Source organism: Helianthus annuus, chromosome 13 (assembly GCF_002127325.2).
Source record: "Helianthus annuus cultivar XRQ/B chromosome 13, HanXRQr2.0-SUNRISE, whole genome shotgun sequence".
Classification (NCBI taxonomy): domain Eukaryota; kingdom Viridiplantae; phylum Streptophyta; class Magnoliopsida; order Asterales; family Asteraceae; genus Helianthus; species Helianthus annuus.
Genome location: NC_035445.2, coordinates 62,381,077 through 62,392,254, shown reverse-complemented (window position 1 = coordinate 62,392,254; position 11,178 = coordinate 62,381,077). Strand labels below are relative to the sequence as shown.

Here is an 11,178-nt window from a genome sequence, read left to right as displayed (position 1 = left end):
GAGGTCGTCCAAGGACACAAGAGCTTTTAGTACCGGTTTATCCTCAACGTCTAATCAAATCAAAATGTTAGAAAAAGATTTTTAAACTAGAAAAATAAAACTAACTAAAATGCTGAAAAAGAAAATAAAAGTAAAAACAGATAGACAAGATGAATCACTTGGATCCGACTCGTGTGTTAGTATAACCTTTGATTATTTTCTCACTTTTGCACTTGTTTAAGAGATTATCTTAGTTATTGTAGTAGGCCCCTCTTTTGAAGGCGACGTTACCCTCAACCCAGTAGTTTGAGTCAGCAAGGATACAACCCTAAAGGGTCAGATTATTGAAAGATAATTAATTAAGTTATTAATGCATAATGTGGTAGGCCCCTCTTTTGAAGGCGACGTTACCCTCGGCTAAGTAGTCTGAGTCAGCAGGGATACCGTCCTAAGTAGCCGGGTTAAAGTTTTAATAGTAGTTTAACTTATGAGGGGATCAAAGAGTTTGGACCCCCGCCATCCAATACCGTTGGGTATTGAAGGAGGTCCTACTAAATTTGATCCAGGTCCTTTGCAGGATCTATACACTGAACAATGGCAAGAGTCTTACCTAACCGTTCCCTTAACCCCTGACCAGGTAGCCAACATACCTCCATATAGACCGTGGAGATATGAATGGTGAAAATCTTTTATTTTATATAGACAGTAAAATAATGCCAAGACACCACGGACAAACGATAAGGAAGAATCACCTTCAACATAAGAAACTAGTAATTAAAGTCAATAATACAAAACCAATTAAAAAGTGCAAAAGATTAAAAATAAAAAGTATTACACTAAACACTTGTCTTCACCAAGTGATGTAAGAGACTTAGGCAAACATGGCCTTTGATTGTCAAGAACTCTTACGATCAATCTTGGATCCCGAGACGACTCACACACTCTATGATGGACAATGGATGATGGTGGTGGATGATGGTGTTGTGATGGTGGTGGGTGGTGGGTGAAGTGTGAGAGAGGTGGTGTGCCAAGGGATGAGTTGCAAGAGCTCCAAGCACTCCTATTTATAGGTTGAACAGGAGCCTGGGCACGGCCCCGTGTCCACTGGGCACGGCCCCTTGTCCATCCGAGTCTCTCTCTTCATTAATTGCAATTCGCAATTTCATTAAATGCGTCTGTAACAGTTGACCACGCCCCCGTGTCTGCTGAGCACGGCCCCGTGGTGGGCAGTAGAAGGTTCTATTACTTTGTCTTTTCTGATGACACCTGGGCACGCCCCCGTGCTCACTGAGCACGGGGCGTGTTCAGTCTTCTGCCTTCTTGTTTTGCTTTGGGAAGATGCTGTCGGGGGGTCGGGCATGCCACGTTTGTACCTTTTCTAGTATTTATGTTAGATTTAGCTGTCTTTTTACTTCTTTTGTTCATTTGAGCTCATTTAATGCTAAAAATGCAAAAGGAAGACAAAAGCACACTTTTTCTAACATTAGTACTAAAAAAGGTTAGTTTTATGCCACAATTGATGTAATTTGTATGTTGCATTTTGTGCACATCAGTATTTACAATTTTTTCTTAAGTTATGTAAAAACCAGAATATTTCAACCATGTATCTGTCACCTAGTTTATTTCCAATATACTTGTATACTACCTTGATCTATAAAACACCTTGGGTTACATCTATAAAACCCTTTAAATATACATACCCACATACATTTTAATTATATATGTAAAGTTGTAACATCCGAATTTATAAAAGACTATATAATAATAATAATAATAATAATAATAATAATAATAATAATAATAATAATAATAATATATTTTTAATGTTAATCGGTTTTGGATTGTTGATACATTTTTTTAAGTTTATGAAATGTAATTTATCTGTATTTTGGGATTGTTGATACATTTTTTTTTTAAGTTTATGAAATAAAATTTATTATGTAGTTATGAGTTAGCTAGCTATGTATTAAATTTCAATTATAAGGATTTATAATAGTAATCGGTTAAAAGAAATTGTGGTTTAAGTTATATTTCAATGCTATTAATTATCTAAATTAAATTACTTGTGTTATATGGTCCTAATTGAATTCTATTCGGTCTTTAACCGATGTAAATCTGGATTTTTTTTAGGGTAATATTTTTTTTATCCTCTGTTGTCTGTATGACTTGAATCCAAAATCTCCTACTCTCAAAGTGTTTAAAGGTTTTACTTTTGTCAATGAATCACCACCCCGTTGGTGTAAATCTGGATTTATTAGTCCTCATGATTTCTTTCATCTTTATCAAATCACATACATACCATAAAACTCATAATAATTGGTGAAATTTCAAAACCGTTCTCTGATAAAAAAAAGAACCATATATAGCAGTGGCGGAACTAAAACATTAACTCAGGGGGATTCAAAAAAAAAAAAATTCACCGTGCAATCATACAATATTAAAAAAAAGAAAATAAATAAATAAAGTAAAACAAATACCAAATAGATCTGTCCTCTTCTTTTCTTCATAGCTTGAAATCGTTCCATCACGTCTTCGTCTTTTACTTCATGTAAAAAATCCTTTTCGACCGCACAAACATAGCATGGTTCAAAAATTCTGGGCCATTCAACTGCGTAAATCCGTCTTGGCAAGCTTCAATTTCGAAAAACATCTTTAACAGTTGTGGTTGCAACCGGTAAAAGTAAAGCAAGCTTCATTACCCGATAAACTAAAGGACAAGAGCTATGTGTTCTCGTTTCAACCATAACACGCACAAGATCACTTATTTTGACACCCGGCTATTTTGAGTCCGTACCGTACTAGTGTGACACGTCTTATGAATAAATAAAGGCAATATTTTATTAAATTTCTTGTTAATATATAGTATTTAATTTGTTGGAAAATCCAAACTTTGTTAAACAATATGTTGGCAACAATAAGATAAACGCTTATCGTGTAACGAACAAAATGCGAAACGAACGTCGCTGACCGCCCGGTTAATGTTAAAATCCTAAAAATATTCCGTTATGATTAAAATTCTATTTTTTTATATTTGTGATGAAAAATTAACTAAAACGATTAAAATCTCTATTTTGTGAATTTAAGCGCATACTGCGTAATACCGCGTGTATACTGCAAAATACAGACAACGCAGCTAGTCAAGGCGAATAAATATTGTTCAACAATATTATGTCGAGTTAAATTTTATAGAACGATAAAAATAATTTTAAACGCCTTAAACGCGAGATAAAATACTCGATAGTTAGTTAAATACATGTATTTAACAATATATATTATATGTATATGTATGAATGCATGTAAATATGTATGTGGGGTGTAAGTGTTGACCAAGAAAGCACTTCTTTTTGCCTCTTTTCTTGCATTTTGACAGGTGTTGTAACATTTTAAAAAAAAATTATTTATAAAATTTAAAATAAAGTATATAAAAATTTATATTATTAAACAGATAGATTACCGATAAGTTGACTGTTAGAAATATGAGGTATCTAAATGAACATAGGAACCGTTTAAAAAACTATAATAATAAAAATACATTATAATTAACCTTACTCCGTTTTTAATGAAACTTAGGTCAAAATGTAGATAAAAATATTCTTGTTCTAATGACATATTCATCGTTTTATAAAACGTCATATTTTAGAAGTTATAAGCGATAAATGAGTGAAGCAGCTGAATTAATTATAATAATAAAATTTAAAATCTAACATTTATGAATGTTGTCTACGCCGAAGATAAAGAAAGAATTTGATTCTTTTTGTGGCCTTCAAATTGAGACTTTATACTATAAATAGGGACAAGCCTTCAAAGAAAAATTTGCTTAGCTTCTTTTTTTACTCTCTCTCTCTCTTTCTATATTTTCCTTTAATAATTCACCCCCTTATACTACAAAGCTCTGCTCCATTTTAAGTGTTTTAACCCCTGATCACTGATTCGATACTCTGTCCGAGCAATCTTGAACTCAGCAACTGATACCAAAGCGCTGCCTGATAAAGGCTATGCTTTTGTAAACTATGTTGGGTTCTGATCTCGTGAGGTATAGATAATGTTGAATTGGGTTATTATACTTAATATGAGTGCATTATATATTTTATTAAAAAAAGCTCAGGAGTTATACCCAAGATTATACCAGAAGACTTGTAGTTAAACCCTAAAGTTACAAAGTGAGTCATTCTCTCCTTCTATCAAATTGCTTTGCAAAACTTTAAATGTTTTTCAGTTATACTTACAGTGATCGAGTCTTTGTTCTACAAATTACTGCCAGTATTATGGAGTTTTGTATACATTACTTGATGTAACTTCAACATTTGACAAAGGGTTAGCAAATGGGTGATATGACCATAGTCACGGATCCGTTGAGTGACAAGTACTTTGGAGAATTTTTTAGATAAAAACATTGTAATCTCCATCTTGATATTGTAAAATATAACAATGTGAATTTTTATAAATGGAAAGTACTTGACAGTATTTCTTGCTGATTAAATATTTTTAAAACGCGTTTCAGGTAATTTGCAAGAAGCCAGCTATGGAGCACTGAAGTCTTAAATAAAGTGGCTATAATTACATGAATAAAAGAAGAAAATTATATTTTATCAATTAGGGTTTATCCCTATAAAAACATTTGAATGGAATATGGGTTGTAGCTCATTTGTTTAAATATTGAAAGTTTGGTGTTTTACAAACTCTGAAATTATTTCTTAACTACGATCCTAATGAAAAATTTTTCCGCTACGTATTTAATAAAAACTAGTATCACTTGACTGGTTCACGGCTCCCGCTCCCAGGGTGGGGTCGAGGGTTGTGACAGAAGATGGTATCAGAGCCACTGGTTTAAGCCATTTAGGTGTTCTTTTAATACCTAAAACTTAAACAATTGTGTTAGGAAATTAATGTTATAATTTATGTGTTATTCTGTGTAGATAAATCATAATATGTATATTATATTCTTATGTTATTCTAACAAACTTTGAGTTCATAGTATGAGGGACCAATATAATTAAATGTACCAATAGGCTACTTAGGCAGATATATTTGGTCTCTAATAGGAACGCCGCATTGAGTTTACAATGATCGTTTATTTCCTAAATAGGTAAATGCCTCATTTACCTAATATATATTTATAAGATAAAATTTTTGTTTATTATTATATTAATTAAAAATGAAAATCACGAGTTAAAATGAATATAATAATAATAATAATAATAATAATAATAAGCTATGTAGATATATTAAAATGATTTAATAATAATGTAGTTTACAATTTTCCTAGTATTAAAATGTTTAATAATATAAAACCCTAAATGTTTATCATTTTAATATTAAACATTAAACATTTGTATACATTTGATAATTGTAGCCTCCGAAATATAGTTAAACATTTATTATATTTTAAGTTTAGGTGAGGAAATTATACCTAAATGTTTGTACGGTATATTAGATATATTAATATATATCTAATCTATATATCTATGTTCAAAATATATAAAAATATTTTTGTAATATAAAAAAATACATTGTGAACATATATTAGTAGTATAAAAAAATTGACTTTTAGATTAAAATATCCGTAATACAGTTTAATATTAAAATATAATACCACCTTATATAAAATATTTACTATATGTACTTTAATATAAGAATCGTAGTAAAATATGAAATTTATTTTACAATAAAGTAAGGTATATTTAAACACGTAAATATTTAATATTTAATATATTATATGTGAGTATTTATCCGTGATATTTAATAACGTATTTAATTATTTATATTCTATCAGGTCTTTTTCACCTACCATTATATATATTTAAATACAAATACATGTAAATACATTTAATACTTTTATTTTAATATAACGTATTACACTACTAGAAAACATGGTTTTTGTCATGTAATTTTGGTTACAAAATGGTAGCAATTTCCTTGTTGTCACCAGTTTGCCACCGAAAATACGGTGACAAAAACACCTATGTCAATTGCCCTAATGCCACCAAATAGCCACCATTTTTATATTTTGCTACCTTATTTTTACCACCACAAAATTGGTCAAAATTATTTGCCACCGCTTCATGTTTGTTACGCTCCGCCTTGTTTGCCACCAAGTTGTGACGTTTGTTTGCCACCAAGTTGTGACGTGTTTTCATACCATTTAGTCATGATATTGCCACCATTTAGCCATCGGTTTTTGCATGTTTTAATACCATTTAGCCACCGATATTGCCACCATTTAGCCACCAATATTGTCACCATTTAGCCACCATTTTTTACATAATTTACGAGTTTTGATACCATTTAGCCACCGATATTGCCACCATTTTTTACACTATTTGCAACCATTTGCTACCATACTGGAATATTGGTTTGGTTTGGAATATTAGTTTTTAATTCACTTTTTTTTCTCCATGCTATTTTCATCAAAATTACATATTAATAAAACTACAAAATAATATAAAAAGGTCTAATAAAATCCAAAAATTATATAAAACATATCATTTTCAAAAGCATATAATAAATACCAACTAAAACATAAAATAACTAAAATTTTCCTAATAAGATAAACATCTAAACATTCAAAACCAAGTGTTTATAGCCTATCTTCGAACTGCATCGGTTAACATAGCTTTAATTTGCGACATCCTATCAAGCATAGCATCTTTATCCATCTTATCTTTTTCTTTTTCAGCCAACAACCCCGCAATAATTCCATTGAACCTTTCTTTTTCTTCATCTTTTTCCTTATCAAACTTGTGTATGATTAGACGTTTTATTCTCATCAGGAGCAGACATGATTCTCCAACAATCAGTATTCCTTACCTATATCAAAAAACATAAAAATTCACTACAAAACAATGAAAAAAGGCATTCCGATGCCGTTGCTGCAAAACATAAACTTAGGGTTTCAAACAGACAGCTACAAATTACATAACTGATCTAGCAAGTAATTGAGCAATGTGTGTGAGCCGACCTAACATAAACTTTGGTGATCATACTTGACACGTTAACTATTATTAAAAAAAAAAAAAAAAAAAAAAACTAAAACTTCTGAACAAAAAGTGAGTCGAGCCGACCTCATCTGTTGTAACTTGTACCAAAAAATTACTCCTTTTGACCCGTTACCCGATCCACTTAACCAGCCCATTTTCCACCACTAGAAGTGACGATTAGGTTACCGGAAACGAGGCTTGTTAATGACAATGCTCTGAGCTCCAAAAAGATCCCTTCTTTACACCTGTTGTCGACAAGAATGTAAAAATCATACGCACCATGTCCGTGAAGTACCGACATCATAGCAAAAAAATGTAAAAACTCAAACCGGAACCATAAAACTAAAGATAATATTTTGGAAGGAAAAAGAGGTATTCATTCCATAAAAAACAATAGACCACAGCAAGATACTGCCAACCCGTCCAGCCCCAAGAAAAAGGTCATACGGCAAGCAATTCAAAAGAAAAACATAATGCACTGTTTTAATAACTTTCATACAATATACATATTAACTTGCAGTGAGTGTAAGCACAACTTAGAAAGAAGTTTAAAAGGGTTAGTCACTGGAACACTGCAGGTATCCAACACGATCTCTTCACAAGTCTTCATGAGCTCTTGGGCGTAAACTCCTGAACTAGTGCCTGTACCGAGTTTGGTTTTCATATTAAACCAATACTTAATTTTCATATTAGCGTTATCCTTTTCACTTGGTGGTGAATCAATCACTCAATTAGAAAAAAAAAATTGTAACCCAACATTTACCTTCAAATGACCACTGGCAAACTCCACTAGCCACCCCTAGCCATTTGCTGCCAGCCACAAAGTAGGCATCATCTCCACCTATCAATGCCTGGAAATCCACACGATTAACTCTTGTATCAATAGCCCAAAAGTAACAAATGTATCTAGCATTTCAGTTAAATTGAATATTGATATAAAGTAACGAGAAATAATATTTGGACAAAAGTCAATATCGAGATATGAAGTTGGTGCTGCACAGTGAACATCAAATTGAAGCATAGTCATTTTAAGGTTCATCGGGACATTTGTAATGTTCAGAAGTAACCCGTCGCCGTCGGCTTCATGTTCTTCTATTATATTGTTTATTACTGATTAGCAAAATCTCCTTAGCTCATAAAAAAACCCAGAAACATCCACATCATCAAGGACAAGAAGAACCCTTTTATTCCTAAATCTTGTCGATAAATGCAGATTCACCCCTGTATATACAATTTTTCTAAACAAAGTTCATAGTCGTCTTTGCGATCCCTCCCATTCCAGATATCCCTATCATGCGCGCCTCATGTGTTGCTTCCAAACTCAGTAATGATTTTAATGCATCCACTCGAGAGTCTATACCCCTGTTAGTAAGTTAATTAAAACTAGAGACTATAAACAAATTTAGCTGACTACCAACTAATGAGGATATTATGACCCGCTAACTCAACTTGATGATCCTAAACATTTGGCTAATGCAAGCAAAACATACACACTCAAGAATATAAACTCAAAACTAGGGGTGCCAAAAGGGTCGCGTTTGCGGGTTGGCGGGTTCAACCCGACCCGCACCCAAATATTTTATACGAACCCGAACCCGAACCGAACCCGAAAATCGTATCATACATATGAACCCAAACACGACCCGAAGTTTTGTGGGTTGACCCAAACACGACCCGTTCAACCTGATTTTTTAAATTTTTTTTTGAAATTACTATATTAAAATTAAAATTTACTTTAAAAACACAAATATATATAACACAATTATATTTAAGTCATAAAATCTTATGTTAATTTCTCTTTTTATGTTATAATTATGGCAAAAAAATATACACCTCATTTAATCTATTACATAGAATATATTGTAAAAACTATAATATCATATAAATGTGTTAAACGGGTCAACCCGCCAACCTGACCGGGTTGACCCGAACACAACCCGTTAACCTAAACGGGTTCGCAGGTTCAACTTGAAACTGACCCGAACCCGTTTAGACTAAACCTAAACCCGCGAAATTCGTGTTATGTTCGTGCCGTGTTTCGGGTCGTGTAAGAAATTCACAGCCCTACTCAAAACCATTTAGAATTTACTCAGTTAATACACTCAACCGTCAATCACCAATAAACACTTTGTCATCTATGAACGGAGATAAATACTTACCCGCTGTCGGCCGTGATATGCCAGCCAGCTGTATATATTAGCAATTGCAGCTAAAGCTTTCCTCCAGTTGTTGACTTTATCCATCACTCCCATAAACTTCTCCAAGCTACACAAAAGAGGGTTAAACAAGCTGTTGTGACTATTTGAAAAAAACAATTATAACTTTGTAGTCTTTAAAGTATCCTACAAAGATCTTGTGACTAATTTTACTAGTCTAGCTACATTATAACCAACTTTTTAATCTTCACATCGTTACTAGGAGTGATCATCCAAAATCCGACTAGCTCGGTTAAAAGCTCGAACGAGCTGAGCTTTAACGAGCCCGAGCCCGAGCTCGAGCCTGAAATACAAAGCTCGTTTAAGCTCGCGAACCTCAACAAGCCCCAAACAAAATTTCTTTTTTTGTATATAATATAATAATAATGATGATAACATTGGCGATCCGAACTCGAGCCGAGCTTTGGCTCGTTTAAGTCATACTGAAACGAGCTCAAGTCGAGCTTCAGAAAAACATGACGAGCGGAGCTCGGGCTCGGGCTCGGCCCGGCTCGTTTACACCCCTATACCTCGCCCTGAAGACGAGAATTTGAAGGATGAGTCAAAAAAACAGCTATGTATAGAAAATCCAGGGGTTTACCCTTTTCGCGATCTTCAAACGTTGGCATGAGCCATTGTCTTTCATCCGAAACCGCCATATATCGAAACATAATATTCACTGAGAATACAGATAATTAAGAAATATCTAACTATGGTGAGCTTTTATATTATGAACGATTTTAAAAAGAACCAATAGACATCTGCTTGTTCTTACAATTTTTCCTAGCTTGAATACGATCCGGCCTTCGTAGATATCAACATCAGACTACTACAAAAAGAGGGTTTTTATCATCTTCTAAAGTAAGAAATCAAAGCCACATCAATTGAAAGGCAAACAAATCAATAATAAACACGAAAAAAAAAATCATAAATACTTTAACAATGAAAATAGAATCTTAAAATTTGACCAAAAGCAAAACACATACCTTTGATTAAGAAAAACAAGATGTTGGTCATAGTTCACAACATACCGAACCCTAAGAAATCATTAACTCATTGCTGAAGTCCAACGGTCGCCACTTTTGGGAGCAATTAGGGTTTTGGATCAGAGGATGATTCGATTAATGATGGTGGAATGGAGGATGATTCGAATAGTGATGGTGGAGCGGAGCTGATGCTTCTAGAGATTTTGGGGAGCAAAGTTCAGAATCAGAATCAGAACCCTAGATGTGATAATTGATATCCCGCTTTCAGTTCAAAAAAAATTGATATCAGGCTTAAATTTTGGGGGAGCGATATTGCGACCATGTGACGGTGGCAGACTGAATGGCCGTCGAAAAATGGTGGCAACTTTCGTAAAACTTTTTGTATTTGTATATTTGACACCATTTTACTACTATTTTCTTAATTTTTATTATTAGTTAGGATTTTTCGGATGTATTTGCTACCAATACGATTTCGGTTGAAAAAAGGTAGCTAATTTTGTGACCGTTTTTTTCGGTGGCAAATTGTTGGTGGCAATTACCCAATTTTCTAGTAGTGTTAAATATCTAATTAAATATTTAAATACAATGATGCATATATTAACGATTAAATGTTTATAAAATAGTTTAAATATATTTTATAAACTATTTTAGTATATTTAAAGTATATATAATGATGAAACTACGTAAATATTTAATTATATTACGTATAAAATTCAATTCAATTTATATTTTAAATTTATTTAAGTTTTTAGTTATTTATAATTCAAATTACATATCTATTTATTAAATATTAAACAAATATATGGTTGACAATTTTTAAACGATATATGTAAAAGAAGTTATAATAATAATAATCGTAATATTATTATTATTATTATTATTATTATTATTATAAAACCATAAAAGTATTAAAAGAACTACATATACTATTATAATAATTACTATTCATTGGCTTTCATTAATAATATCTACTACTTCTAATAAAGCAAAATAATATTTGCCACGTGGCATTTGCTTAGACCACTTTTTTTTTCTTTTTTC

General features: G+C 32.4%; 1 long non-coding RNA gene across 1 annotated transcript; it reads right to left on the bottom strand.

Annotated features, from left to right (window-relative positions):
- Nucleotides 1-7,381: 7,381 nt before the first annotated feature.
- LOC110897939 lies at nt 7,382-10,479 on the bottom strand. Its single transcript, XR_002569096.2, has 6 exons — nt 10,138-10,479; nt 9,927-9,980; nt 9,753-9,830; nt 9,116-9,221; nt 7,720-8,318; nt 7,382-7,598 (listed from the first exon to the last, which is right to left on the bottom strand). It is a non-coding gene; the product is annotated as an uncharacterized LOC110897939 (long non-coding RNA).
- Between the last annotated feature and the right edge of the window lie 699 nt (nt 10,480-11,178).